The 15,891-nt window shown below is 41.9% G+C and overlaps 1 protein-coding gene across 4 annotated transcripts in view; it reads left to right on the plus strand.

Annotated features, from left to right (window-relative positions):
• The window catches only part of LOC139123283 (protein NDNF-like), a 108,625-nt gene that overhangs the window by 22,630 nt on the left and 70,104 nt on the right, over positions 1–15,891 (plus strand). For 3 of the 4 annotated variants that reach the window (XM_070689420.1, XM_070689421.1, XM_070689419.1), the window contains exon 2: positions 6,027–6,127. The gene's annotated coding sequence lies outside the window, so the exon portion shown is untranslated. Of the gene's footprint in view, positions 1–6,026; positions 6,128–11,352; positions 12,080–15,891 lie in introns of those variants that run through there. The other variant, XM_070689424.1, reaches the window with a different exon arrangement.

Consider the following 15,891-nt stretch of genomic DNA (forward strand, 5'->3'; position numbering starts at 1 on the left):
AATCTCCAAGGGAGTAATTAGGAAAAGAATAATCCTTATTATATGATACAAGGTCGTCATAATCTTTGCCAACAAACACGTTCGGGTGTAGGGAGTTTTAACTACTGATCTGCCGAAACAACTATGAAAATATTTCCTGTACTGTTCAGTTTGGAATCACATGCTCCTTGAAATCAAGGAGTGTCCCTGTACGTAAAACAAAAACACCGTCAGCAAATGAACAGCGAAGGAAAATACAACATCCGGCTAAGTCATTATACATCGAAGTCTGATTAGCAAATGAAATCCATAAAGTACACCAAACCCGAAACAATCATTGTTTTGTAATTACAGCCCGGAGAATTCTCGACACGAAACAATGGAAAGTTAATTGCTGGGCTTGGTAGGTGACACCCCGGAAAGCGGCGAATCTCTTCCGCCACAGATGCGTCGGAAACTGGGAGGGTGCACCTGTCTCCAAGACATGCCTTTTAGCGAGGCATGCTCTCCACAATGGTGGCATAAAACAAGCTCAAACCGTTACACCCTTCATTGAGTCTAATGCGTGGATTTGAAACGATACTATCGCATTTAGTCAAAGAGAGGAGACACCCAATTTAGCTATGGCGCAAGACTATAGTCGATATAATTGCCACTGCCTGGAGCAGTCCTGCACTACTATACTACGTGGGAAAAACTCCTTTCAAGAAAATACTTCCCCTTAAGATTACCCAGATCCCTAAATGTGCATGACTTTATTCACACCGATACGCCGGATTTAAAAGACCCAGTCACTCACATTTCAGCTGCAGCAAATTAGCAACGTGATGCAATGAATACATCATTTTTAATAGTAAAATGCGCATCCTATGAATAAGACATACTTTACGTTGATACTGATGAAGGAAGAACAAAGCAAAGCAAAACAAATAAAAGCAAAACAAATCAAAATCATACTTATTGCCACCCTGCAGCTGGTAACGCCATTTTTTAAAAAGAATTTAATAAAATTGTCTACAACAGCAACAAAAAGACACCTTGTGGCAGATAACAGGGGATGACGAACGCAGATAAAGGTGGGAAATACAATGGAACAGACAGTGAGAAATGGTTATACGCGCCTAATACAGAGAGTGTCTGGCAAGGCTAACACATCTACGAGCTCTCTTTTGTCATGGCAACAGAAATATTCACTCAATCTAGTTGCTGTTCAAATCTAGCCGATTACACTGGAATTTCGAAACGACGGTAAAAGTAAAACAGGAGACTGCGAGCTGGAGAACGGCTTGTGAGCGGTACCATTGTGTGGAGAAAAACTCAACACAACAGACAGAAAACAGGGCTACATATGCCGCCTGCTACATCTAACATTTGAATAAAAACACCTTCCTGGTACCTGTAGAATGATGTTTACGAGGCTAACCACCGGTCACCTGGGATGTTAAATGTCAGGGTTGGCCCATCGTTCGATTCGGAGGCGTCTGTTAAATGTAAGGGTTGGACCATTACCCGATTGACGGGGAGGGGACTATTAGATCTGACGTGCCGAATTGCAAAAGCCTGTAATTTGTTCACGCTTTAATCCGAAAAGTCCTGAGTAGAACAAAATATAACGCATTCAAGAGTAGCAATATCAAAGCAAAATACGCTAAAGCTGTTTAATTTGCTCATTTAAATCAACCAAATTGCTTAATGTGTTCGATAGGGTTACAGATTAGTGAGACTGGATTTTGGATGAAGGCATTCAAGCGTTCTATATTACCCAACAGAACACGCAGTAGTCTCGCACCAACCTATAGAGTAAGACGAGCAGGGGGCATTAGGAAAGAAGTGCTGAGAGCGCCACTGTTTATAGATGTGTGTTGCCTGTATGAGTTCAAAACCCCATAAATTTGACGAGGCAATTTGCACAGTTTTTTATACTTGGATGAATTTTGGAGTGACCATTTTTGAATAAAAAGCTATCTCTTTAGTTTCGCCTTAAATGTTGCTTTTAGGATGGACGTTGATGCCCGAGAGGTCAGGGGTCAATTTCCCCGATAATCGTCTGTTCGGAGCTGGGAGATTGTAGTTCTCCAGTCACACACCGTTTTTTGTCGGTGACCCTCATTTGTAAGTCGATCGCTTACGGCTCAGACAACTGGTGGTGCTTATTTCTCAGCTTCCGACACCGTCCTCGAACACACGACAGAAACAAGGGACCATCAATAATACTTGTTTGCAAACACACCACCCGCTCTAGACTTTTTACTGCAAGCTAATAACTGAAAGATGCTTCATGAAAACACAACGTTCGATGATTTTATGTCTCATTTGGCCGAAAAGGGTAGAAAAACAACCTTATCGGAGAAAAGGGTATAAGTGACATTATTTAATACAAGGTTAGGGAATGGTCAGTTTCTTCGGCCTGGGGGGGCCGGTGGATTCATGGGGGGGGGGGGTCACCCTGTTTTTGACTTTGGTGATAGGGGGGGTCACCATGTTTTTAAAATGCCCAATAGGGGGGGTCAGTGTGTTTTTGAATTTCGACACAGGCTCATCATTGCCTAAAATGCATCGTGTCAGCCACAAATTTCATCATTCAGTTGCATTTTTCGGCGCGCCCTTCGGGCGCGTAACTTTAATAATCAGACATATTTTCAGCACGCCAAACTTTAACATATCAGGCATACATATATCAGAGATATCTGTATGTTCAATATTTTCGGCGTGCTCTTCGAGCACATTACTTTAATATATCAGACATTTTTCAGCACGCCCTTCCTGTGCATGACTTTAATAAACAAGAAATATATATCAGAGGTATCAGGATGTTTCGTATTTTTCTCCGCGCCCTTCGGGCGCCATACTTTAATAAATCAGAGATATATGCCAGAGATATCTTGATGTTTGCTAAGTGAAAGTGTACCGTTATGAAATCTGCATTTCATATGAAAAGCATGACAAATTCCTGATACTTTTCTGTTCTCTGTATGAGAATTCAGTATGAGAAAGCAACATGCACAAATATTTCACAATATATATTTGATAAAGTGACTTATTTTAGAGATAGAAAAATGACAAGATATCTTTCATTGTCATTGATGCAACTGTTTTCCTTTGTGTCTTAGGTTTTCTGTAGAATGCTTTTTTATGACCAAAATAACAGTTAAAAAGGCAGTTTTTGTCATTAGCTGTGCTTTAATGGTTTCAATGTTACAAGAAAAGGTCATCTCAGACACTGCACACATCAGATTTAGCTAAAATGCCTCTCTATGGCTCCTCAGGAGATTTAATTGGATGGCTGGCAAGTCTTAACACCCATCAAAATTTTTGATTTACTGCTTTTTCCTCTTTGATATTAATGATTGACATCCATTTCTGTTCAGGACATCTGGTTAAGCATAGAAAATGTGAAATACATTCACAACTCATTCAAATGTACTGTATTCAAACTTCAAGATTGATACTTTGAAATTCCTATCTTACAACTGACATGTCAAACAATTTCATTAAAACACAGATATAATAATGTATGTAAAATATAAAATATATATATTAAATATATATATATATATATATATATATATATATATATATATATATATGTATATTTTATGTCCACCTTTTGTTTTACAGTTGTCGCGTGCGGGGGGGGGGGGGTCACCCTGTTTTCGAAATTTGGGATAGGGGGGGTCACCTTGTTTTCAAAATTTGGAATAGGGGGGGTCAGCCACTTTTGACGTCGGCAAAAAATAATCCACCGGCCCCCCCCCAGGCCGAAGAAACTGACCAGTCCCTTATCACAATACATTGTCAGCATGTCATTAGAGAACAAGAAAAAGGAGACTGCCAAAATTGACTGTGAAACAGAATGGTTAAGATCAGGAAGACAACTCTTTCATTTTCTATGAAAAGTAAGAGTAGTCACTACTTCCTGGAAAGAAATATAAATTGTTATAGTTTGTTGGAAAGAAAGAACGCTGCAATGGACGGGAGCCCATCGCAAACAGGATAGTCCAGTGGGCTTTCTCACAGTAAGTTGCGCTGTCCGTGTCTCCTGCGACTCAGATGGAAAATTTGATGATTTCAAAAATACTATGATCAAAGCAGTCACTATGTTGTTGTTGTTATGTAGGTACGCAGGTTGTAATTGCAGGGCCAATTAGGAATGAAAATGTAAAGATTCCCATTTTCTGGATAGCTCGGGTAAGTTTCTACAGTTACCAATGGAGCGACGACATTTCTACGAATTTCTTCTGTAACTCGTCAAGTTGCAAGTGACTCGCCTAGGTTTTTGTACAATACGAACTCGCCCCTGTCCCTGTCACGAGGTAATAGTTTTATCTTAACAGCTGTAACATACAAAGTAGAGGAGACCGGGACACGGCAAGCCAGCCGTTCTTTCCCATGACCAATTTCGCATATCACCCATTGTGATGTGAGCGAAAACCGTGAAGACTTGCTGAAAAAAAGAAATCGTTTGTCCGCGCCGCGAACGGACGTACTCACGTCAACATCCTGGCGGAAAACCTTCCACCAAACGTTTTTGTCACTCAAAAGTTACAGTGTGGTCCTATATTGTTGTTTTTGAAAATAAAACTTAAAAAGAAATCAAAAATTACAAGAGTGAAAGGATGCTTGAAGACCCTCAAAAGGGAAAAGATCGAGTACTAATAACCCTTTTCGTCAGAAATTAGTCTCACAAAATATTTAATGGCTGACATAGTTTGACAGTCCAGATTTCAATTGTGGATACATGTTTCAAGCTTTCATATTTTACCTGATGTTCACATTGCAATATCTGCAGCTTTCAGGTGAATTATGAGCGAAGTTTTGCATGGAAGTCTTACGCGCATGACTTCTTTCAAAATATGTAACTAGTGAGAAGCTAGTTGAGGGATTTCTTCACGACGCTGAAAAGTTATAGGGCCCTATTGGTCACGTGACAGACAACAGGTTGGGAGATCAGCTTCAAGCTGTCATCCTTGTCCTTAAAGTGAACCCTATCTTATCGTTTCGAACAAAGTGTGTTTGGAATGAGCGCTTATCAAAAATCTTCAGTTGATCCGATTGGACTTAGAACAGGTGAACTTAGCATACAATATGCAATGATCAGCTATTTAACATGAAGCTGAGGTCGGTCATGAACCTTTATTTACTGCAGACGGATATATCTTTCTTCTTTTCGAAACTTGTTGCTAGGAAACATACTTGAAAGACAGCGGGCATTTTGCGGCAACCGTCTTCTAAATTCTTGAAATTCTAACGGCGTCTGATATCCATTGTCTCTAATTCGTTGAACATGAAAGGCGGGAGGGTATTTGTCCAGAGCTATGAACATTACACATAAACGATGTCCATTGATGAAGATTAATTTGTCCCTGAGGGAAGAATGAAAGAAGGAACAAGAAAAAAAATATATCTTGGAGTGAAAAAAATGATCTCGCTTTTGAGCTCGATACTAGCTACACAGCAGTATCAAACCTCAAATTTCGATTCTAGTTCTGAACTATTGGTGAAAGTTTTGAGACGGGATTACAAACTTAGGTCAGACGACACGAACATCCGGGCAACAAAGGCACTGTCTTCAAGCAGTTCAATTTTCCATTCTTGCTCGTATTTCCAGGGATCTTATTTACTGTGCTGAAAGGTCTGTCGCTTCCCTGACGTTGTCTTTCGCCTGTAACCCGAACTTAAAACTTGGACGGTGTCTTCTGGCAGTACAGCGCCTCTAATGTTGACATTCACAGTGAAACCAAACCCCCTAAGTGAGCGGATTGTCTCAGCTTCCAGGGAAAAAGATGCACAGTTGTTAAGACGTCACTGAGGCTTTTGTGTCTCTGATAGGTCGCCTCCTTAGTAATTGAGATCAAATCCTGACTGCTCCAAGTCCGTCCACATATTTCAAACGTGTGCGAACCTAGCCGCCTCTGAGCGCTAGACTTACACCACAGCGAGTCCCGATAATACTATAATAGCGGAGGAGAGAGCCATTTGTAACGCCTGTTATTCCGATTTCACGCTGTAGGAACTATTATTAAAAAATTTCTTCGGTGTGTTCACAGGCAGGACACTCTGGAAAAGTGCGTTGACTTGAAGTTGGAAGTTCTCACTTCAACGGTGTTGTACCGCTGCCCAGTTGGACGCAGCTAAAATCGATACCACGGTAAGTTTTTTACTTCTTGTGCTTGTTTTGTCGTAGTTTGTCGAGGGACGAAAAATATCCACCCTGAACTGCTTTACCGCATTGTGCGCGATATGATAATCCCTGGCGCGAACAACCATCGCCGAAGACTTCAATTTGCACGACCATCTCCCCTGAATAAGCGAATATCGAATGATTTTATTGTTGTTGGTTCAATCAGTTTGTTGTAATCACACCGCTCTAGGCAAATGCATATCGCCTCTAATATCTACAGAATAACACTGAGGGGTTATTACAGTAGCTTGTGGTCTTGGTAACGCTTGTAGGTTTGTGTTCATTCCTGATGTCTGGGTGTGTGCGTCAATAGATAATTCTGTTGATAAGCCGGTTTAATATCGAAAAGCGGAATTGGTACATGGCGAAGTAGGTTAGATTCCAAGACCCATTTCGAGAATTTTGTGCCAATTACTGTAACTTTTTGTAGTAACCAATCAGGCACCTAGTACCTGGGGACATTAATATTTCTCAACGCTGAGAAGTACTTTCAGACGGATTGTAACTTTGCCCAGTACACCATCAGTGCGCACTTGCTACAGACGCGCGCTGTGCAATACTGAGGTTGGCTAGGCGATCTCAGGGGAATGCAGTAAGCCGTGCCTCCACAAGTTGAAAAGTTCGCCAGAGACCTACATGTCGCACACAGCGTCCAAAGTTGTAAATTTCAACGCGTAAACCACACTTTGAAATGACAGCGGACAGAGATATGTCCCCTGACCTGTCCGAGTTTCAAACTGTCAGTCCATCAACGCCACGACCAGCCGCTAGTTAAGCGGTTTTTTTTCTCTTCGGACTTATTGCTTACATGTAAGCAGACGACACCCGTTTGTCAACACTTTCCTATTCTCAAGATAAACCTTACGTGGTGGCAAATCAATGTTACAGGGTCTCCTCGCGTGCTGACGACAAAGTCAAAAGAAAACATAGCATACTCTCATCGTCCGTAGTGGCCAATTGGGAACACACGGCGGTGTCGAGTTCGTTGTTTTAGTAATCGCCACCAATGCAGTAAAGTCTCCCTTCAAAGCACCAATCCAACGTGTCGGCCGTGCTGTTGCAAATGCAGGCGGCATGATTTTCGGGAGGAACTACCGTACGTATTCTAACGCCAATGTTCGTGATCGTACACGGACCTTTGCGATGCTTTGTCGCATGCCCTAACTATTGGCCTCTCGAGTACTAGTAAACCAGCATGACGGGCTGCGATTACACGTGCGCCAATTCATCAACATTAATGCACTTTCATATCCCTAGTTTTCCAGCTGTCTTCTTTTTAACCCGTTCGCTCCCTTCCCCAATGACCGACGTGGGAATGAGGTAGTTTACTCGCTCTCATGAAGCGCGCAGTCCCGAAAAAAAATAAATGGCGGGCCCGTCCATGTCTTTTCTCGACTCGTTTGCTACTACAGACTGTCTGGACCCGACAAACCCACTGACTAACGTAATCAAACCGTGTAATAAACAAATACGATAGGTTTTACATAATTACCCACAAATAAAGAACAGTGCAGTTGTAAACCACACTGCCGTTGTTCATGAATTTCTCCTTAACTCTTAATACCGTTTCCTCGTAAAACGCGAGATCATCGGCGAATTCTTCAAATAGCCGATCTCCCAGCTAGAATACATGCAACAGGGAGACACTAACATCCTGCACGCTCGCTATGGTAACCGGAGGTTTCAAATTATCACCTAATAGTTTACCGTGTAATATTGACTAATTAGAATCGGAAGGAACCCAGCGACTGCAACACCAACAAGTGTTTATCTTTACAGGACTCTCTTAATTGAAAAGTCAGAGCTAAGGAGATACGTCCGGGACTTAATAAACTGAATGTTTCAGCGGTTTGCGCAAGAAATGCCAATTTCACCTTCGAGGTCACAACGCTACTCCCGCCAAAAACGATGCAGACGATAAATGTGAGATAAGATTTTCACTTATCCAGACGGGCGCGCAAAATTGTTGCACCTTCTTGACATAGAATATGTGAAGCTGACTGAATGGCCCATTGAAACGATATCAAAGCTTGAACTTAACACATAAAAACAGAAACGAGCAGGATAGTACCAAACAAAAAAACGCAAAAATTTCCCGAAAACTTTGTTATACCCATGAAAAGAATCAGGGGAGGAGGGCACTTGTTTGCAGATAACGGCTATGGTTCACTGCATTACGCAAAATTTGCATAACAGAGCAGGACGGCTTAATTAGAGACCGGCAGTATTGAACATTTCGACACTGTTCTCAATATTGGATTACTGCCCGGTTGAAAAAGTTACGACCATTTAAATTTTAGTGAGCATTAATAAAGAGGCGGTAATTGGGTGAGAAACCCTCAAACCGCTACTTGTCACCGCCCATCTACCAATCAGAGAGAAGCTCTCATCTATAGATAACTAACTCGTGTCAATGACTCTGATTTCAGAAAAAGAGGTCACTGAGAATTTAGCTCTAGATTACATAATTTTACAACATAAAAGCATATATTTTAAGCATCAATCCCACTACAGGGTTGATATTTTGAATGAATGGCTTGTTTTTTTTAGCATACACAACTAGACTTAAATTTTGCTAGCGAGTTACGTCATAATACATTGCTTTTTTCACCGATCTTTGGAATATCATACACCATGATAACAAAAGTAAGCAGACCCTGGCCAGTATTCAGGCAAAACATTATGGTCGATACAGGCAGAGTCTCATCAATAAGGGTCGTTGATCGAGGCTTCTCCGCGGATGTCTGATGTCTGATGTCTATATCGTAAACGTCTGGTTTCCTTTAGAGGTATAGTGACGAACACAGGTTCGAGATACATGGGGAAAATTAAAAAAGTTCTTTTTTAATTGAATATCAACGACTGAAGTTTTTAACGTTTGATGTTATCATGGAAGTAAGTGGGGTATCATGAACGGAGGCCAACCATAACAGATGGACTCAGAAGAACGTAGAAGAGATAAATATGAGAGAATGTGATAAAGGTCGTTTCCGTTTCCGATTGAGGCGTTCGACTATCGAATAAATATTAGGTAGTCTTCGGAAATCCGTATTTCTGTCATGTGGCCTAATCAATTAACCGGCTGTTTGGCGTATCTCTTGCAGAAAGGAATGTTAATATTTCAGCCCTACAAACATACCTAGTCGTTTTCAGCATCTCAAAAATTTCCTCTGTAATGTGTTACGTATTCTCGGTGTCTACGGGAAAAACAGCGACATTGACATCCATATGGTCATACTATGTTCGCACTTTCTGCTGCTTTATGTCTGACAGAATTTGCTCTGTTACAACGCCAACAATTGACAAAAACCGCGGAGTATTTTCTTACACAGTCGACGCGGCTGGCTGACTTTTTAACTGTTTTCAATCACGGGCGACCTTGAGCTGACCATAAGCAGCATGATTTTAGCCAAAACGACGTTTGTGATCTCTCAGTGTTCGTCTATGTACGGGTTACAAAAAATCTAGTTAGCGTGACACCCTATCGGCTCACCGCGCCCGGGAATTGCAACGCTTACAGCTCGTTTTCGGGTCCTCGTAGTTAATCCCCCGGGGAAAATGGTACAAATTACAATTGCAGCAGGGATTTGGATCAGCGAGAACGATAATTGAAGCACTGAATTGAAAACTAGGCTGCGGAATATACTATCTTTGCTACTTGAGAATGGCCCTTTGCTTCAATAATCAATTACTGGCTAAGATAGAGGGCGGTCGAATTGAGACTTTAAAGACGCGATGATTGAATCGTTGGTGAAATATTGAAAAACTGGGGCTCTTGATTTCTTGTGTCTCTTCTATCATTGTCGGGGTGTGTTGGTGAATATTGACTTGTTAAATGCATCTAGTACCGTTTGTGATTTAAATGCACGGCGACTGTTACATGCTGAAGGAGGACTTATACAGAACTGGCAATTAACGCCGAGCTGGCATTGTTTACAACGGTTGGGCAAGGTGCCAGTATGATGATCGTCAGGAAAATGTTTTCCTATCCGAGCTACAAGGGCAATTTACGAGAAGCAAACAAGAAAACAAACAAACACACAACTAAACTAAACTAAATCGTCTGCATATTTGCAATGGATGAATTAAAGTGAACGGGCGAAGTACACGGCTAGGGAATACCGTAGATCAGTAGGACCTTACACAGACACGTGGGCATGCCCAGGGTATGGACCTATATTGATAGGCAGAGAAATACGTAAAATTTATAGACATTGAGGAATAGGTAACTAAGCAGGCAAAAAATATGTAATGATGTAGAGATACGCATCTGAGTAGGCATTGCGTCGGTGTGTAAGTAGGTAGGCGGGGGGGGGGGGCGAAGGGGCAGGTATGAAAGTATCATGCGTGTAATAAAGGTTGGTGAGGAGGTATTCCCTCCCCAATTTAGCTGATGCTTCTCTGGATGTGGATAAGTTGCCTTTGCTTTGCATCGTGGTGGAGATTTGGGCCCATGCTTAAAACTGATCGAACCCATGACGTTTGAACAACCTGAGTATTACTGTTAAAGTCATGGGATGAGTGGTTTTCCCCGAGGAAGTCAAAAACACCCAGCGTAAGTGTACGCTTCCCCTTTACAATTACTTTCGCCCGGCTGAGTGTACATATATAGAGGAATACGCGGTCATCTGATCGGCCTATTAGTCGTAAAATCGCACTCCACGTTTTGACTGAGTTAAACTAAGCGCACACCGCATCGCCGGGGCATATTGCCTTCAAGTGAGGCCGCGCTTAAAAGACGAATGGCCCCTTTTAAAAGTGCCCATTTAGGCTTGAGCTTAATCAAGTGCAAGACGGAAATGTTCCACCTTTAATATGTAGCCACTCAAAACAACACACCGACAGAATCTGCGTTTCCGAAACGATCGCCTAACTTCGCCTGGAATGTTAGTGCGTTCTCCAAAGGTGTTTTGAGACGCCGACGCATCCGTTTCCATGGAGACATTTAGAGACGAAGTGGACCGTGTTCAAAGTTACAGAAGAGGGGCTAAAGTAAAGAATGTTAGAAATGAATGGAGTTTCGCAGCCTTCCCTTCAACTCCCCGCAAAATATCAACACATCAGACGTGAACGCGTCACAGTGAAGTCTTTCTTCGCTGAGTGCAAGATTTTGGAGGAATTCCAGCGTCGCACAGCCCCTGAACTCAACGAAATCCAACACCATCTCTACGGCGGCTTTCAGTTTATCGACCAGTTGGCTGTGTCCCTAGGCCTTCATAAACGCATGAATAGTCGAGCTATCGACACACCTTTTGCCAAACTCGTTAATTCATTTATAAGCGGCACAACACTAATAAACGTCCTGTTGACTTGTGAACACCGTTAACGGTAGAGAGAGGAGGATTTCACGCAAGAAATGTACTGCATAATTGTACTCCAGTTAAAGGATATCACATAGAAATTTAAACGGCGAAAAAATGCTTTGTTTTCTTCGGCTTGGACTTTGACGACGAAGAGCCGAAATTGCTCGCGCTAATCAACGTGTAAAGGCTGTGGTACAAGCCGGAGGAATAGCTCCTGAGTGCTGCCAAATGCGTGTTGGCTACCGAAGGCTATACGTCTATACAATTCTCAGGCTGTCCAGCTGCAGTCAGCGACGATGATACAATCAAAACACTGCTAAAAGAGAATCGGGAAACTACTGCTTCAGAATAGCGGTTCAGATTTGACCAACCATGCTTTCTTCAACGTTTTAAATCGAAAACGTCCATTCGTTTGCCCGTTTTTGACCTAAAACACCAGATTTTGATTCAAGCCATCTTGCTCAACGGTTGCTTCTTGTAGCCTACGCCATAGCGCCACTTCAAGCCGCGTCTTCATTTGAAAGCATCTCCAGAAATCATCCATGCATTAGGTCATCATCTACATTTGGAAGAACTAAATATCTTCATCTTACAGGAGTATAATTTATAATTTGTGGTAAGTGAGATTCTTTCCAAGTCTACAGAGACGCACCGAAATATTATCTTGTTGGCTGTGGCCTCCAAAATTATGTTTACGCACGGAGTCGCTTTGGTTTATTTCAGTTGCTCCAATTTCTTGAAATATTGATCCGTCTTTCAGGCGCGTTTTTTTTTTGTTTAAATGAAAGCACGCACGTCATATTCTTCAAAGCAGGGACATTAAATCAAAACACTAGCCAGTTACTGAATGACGAGACCACTGCCAGTCTTTGAACTCAAAATTTATGTCTGTGTTTCGTTTCTTTGTGTATCAAAGTTATTAATCCCGATTAATCAGTGAATCGGGCAATCCGTTCAGAGTACATGATGTGCCAGTTATACACGTGACCACTTGTCCCGACTAGTTACACACTCTCGGCATTTTCTGGTATTTGTATCTAATGAGCGTGTTCATTTGTATTGAAGTTGGCCTGTTTCCAGCGATGAAACCTTAATTAAACTGAAGCAATGACGTAGGGATATATCATGTCAGATTTGCCACGGTAGCTACCGGATTGTATTTGAACCAGTATCGGTCACCTGTTCCAGCATTGCAGATATTGATAGAAATTTTAAAGTATGAAGCATAACGTAAAGTTATTGTTTGAGTGTATTTCCCTGGTTGACGTATTCGGGAGTACCCCGGGGGAGTGCAGGAGCGATGCGACAGGGCCTGTACTGATGGTAATGTAGAAGACAACTGCGGTTTCGTTGACAACAAAAGTGCGCATGTGCGAGGCGACGATCACGGAGTGAAAATTTCGCATGCATGTCTGTGCTGGATGTTGTCCCGCGATTGGCGGCTTGCCACGAGCAGCGTCACTGCACATTTTTGCGGTTTATCGGTCTCTTGGTCTCTAGGGGACGACATCGATTGAACTTTACAAAACCGAAATATTATATTGAAAACAAAACAAATAGGCTTAATAGCTGTAGGGTATCACTGTTCATCTCCCAATTCAATCGACGGCATGATGAGTGAACCGCTGCTACAACTTCATTCATCACTATATCGTGCATCAACTGTATTATGCAGTCGGGCTATCACCCTCGCAAGATTAACTTGACCTGAATATTCTTTTTCTGCAATGACCTTGATTGGACAGGCGGAGTGACATCATGAGAAAATGGGTCACGGCTCGCAACACTTTGATTTATTGCAACGCCAGCGCACACTAGGGCCGGCAGGGTTTGCGGCCGATAGAGGAAAGTTAATCGGTTTTCATGTGCGTTCGCTGACTTATTCGGCCATTGTGCGAGAATTTAAGATATATATATATATATATATATATATATATATATATATATATATATATATATATATATATATATATACATATATATATACATATATATACATATATATATGAACAAGAAAAATCAAACAAATGCTCTGAAATTTATTGCTGTAGTACTTTTTGTGAGCGAGCTTAGTATACGCAAGGCGTCGAGCGAGTCGGAAAGAATCAGAACACGCGGTGAAATTGTATCGTCAACATAATCACAGCGTTTGTACACAGTCTGCCTCAATTCGGGGAGATGACGTCATTGTGGCCCCAAACGGAACCTCTTTTTCTCTGCTAAGTGGAGGATAACTTTCACTGGAGGTCAGAGGTCAACAGTCGTCCCTGGCCAGGTCTTGAATATGGGAATAAATCACAACGCCGCATGCAGTATCAAGGCATCTACATCATCGAATGAAGAAATATTTCATATTCAAAAAGACTCGGATTTAGCTAGTTCAGAATATTCCGCCCGGCCTCACAGTGGCACGGTCTAGTTGGAACACCCATCCTTCGACAACCTATTAAATTTTTGCTTTCAACAAATTGGTAAAATTTGAACCATCAAACATCAAATAAGCTGATGATTCTCAAATTTAGAATCCTGCTGTGTCTGAATCAGGTAACGACCTCACGCCACCGGTCATCAGTGATGCTCAAAAATAAACCTCTATACAATATATACTGATCGGCTGAAATTTTCCGTAGTTAACCGGACGCCTTCATCGTGACTTGTGCGTGCGACCCCTAGAACGTGACGGCGTCGGCAAGTTGTTGGGCCCTGAGCTTTATAGAAGAAGTGCAGTGTACTGACAGAACCGATGCAAATTGTTTTAGTCTGCTAATGACAGTCTGTCGCAAGACTTTGGAATTTAACTTGATCAAATACACGTACATAACTATCTTAAAGAGAAATGGGGCTATTAAAAACTTTGTTGGAGGTCTTTTTTCCAATGTGTCGGGAACTTCGCCCCTACGTGTATTTGTAAACGCGTCAGCGTGTTTTGCTAATTTGGCGGATTATTGTCTCGTGTTAGCAGCTTGCAGGTTTCTTCTTTAATGTGGCTCGATGCTTTTTTCGTAACCTTTATAATTAGGGTAAAGGGACATTTCTTCCATCGTGCCTTTGAAATGTTTAAAGTTAACGTTCGTGTGCACTTTTAAAAATCAACAAAGGATGCTAATGATTGGCTCATTACTGCTTGTCGTCATGTTGAATAGCTGTATTAGCCAATCAAAGGGTTTCTTTACAAATACAAGCGGTTCGGGTTGGACTGTCGAAATCGTATGGCGTATCGGTTTACCGATCTTCCATCGCGTCGAATAAAAAGCGGACTAGAAATAGAGTGACTGAAAATAGGCTTAGGACTTGTTTTTCACTCGGTTTCCGTTGTTTGTTTGTTCAAATTGTAAAATGTAAGCGTCCCTTCGCCTATATGTATATATATAGTCTCGGCATTTGGCCATGGGTGAACACGCAATTTGAGTATAGGGACACTAATTGGCTGAGACGACTAAATACAGAATTGGGGGAGTTCTTTCAAAAAGACGTGCTCCAAAACTGTAAATTTACAACGAAGTGAGTCACTTGGCGTGTATGGACAATTAAAGTCGCTCAATTTAAGTCACAAATTCACAAAGCTGACCTTGAGAGGTCACTGCCATGGGCGGCAAACTGCGCATGCGTAATAGACAGTAGGATAACTAAAAAAACAGTGAAAGTGTCACCGAGAAAGGTGACAGAAAGTTGACATTGATAGGAAATGGCACGTAAGTTTACTTTCAAGCATGTATGTGGCGTGAACCCAGCAACTATGGTAAATATTTGATTTAACCCTCTAACGACACGCGAATCCCTTTCTTGTGTAACTTGTAAAAGTAAATTTAGGTCAAAATTGTTTTGAATCACAACCGTAAATTCACCAGATCTGCCACTCGAACGAGGATGGCATTTCAAGCTGCGTGGTCACTTTTGTGGAGGCCACTGTACAGTTGTTTGCGTCCCGTTTTAGACGAAGGTTTTTGAACCAAGGTCTCAAGGATCCCGGCGTCACCGTCCTCTATGTAGTGCAAACTGATATCCGTGCGCGCGGCAACTGGAAGTTGTCTACGTGCCTTATGTCCAGATCAGTCTTAAATTGTTCGACGACTAAAAGTCATTCTTGATAATACCATTGCAATGTTTATGGTGGGGTCAGAGGTCACACAGGCGAGGGAAAATGGCAATTTAAGATTCGAAGGGGTTTGGAATCGCGGTCCCAGGATTCGTGATGTGTGTCCTGAGAGATAAACGCTAATTATCCACTGAACCCTGTCCTACTTTACATCTTGTACTAGAATTGTATTTCCGTCCAAGAACCCATGATTTGTAATCTTCAAAACGGTGTGAATTGGCATCACGAATATCTCAAATTCGAATCTCGACACTATGGTGAGCAAACCACCGCTTCTTCGGTGTGAGCTTTGTCTAAAATGCATCCCCTTGATGGAGTTTTTGCTAACAATT

This window comes from Ptychodera flava, chromosome 22 (assembly GCF_041260155.1).
Source record: "Ptychodera flava strain L36383 chromosome 22, AS_Pfla_20210202, whole genome shotgun sequence".
In the NCBI taxonomy this organism is placed as follows: domain Eukaryota; kingdom Metazoa; phylum Hemichordata; class Enteropneusta; family Ptychoderidae; genus Ptychodera; species Ptychodera flava.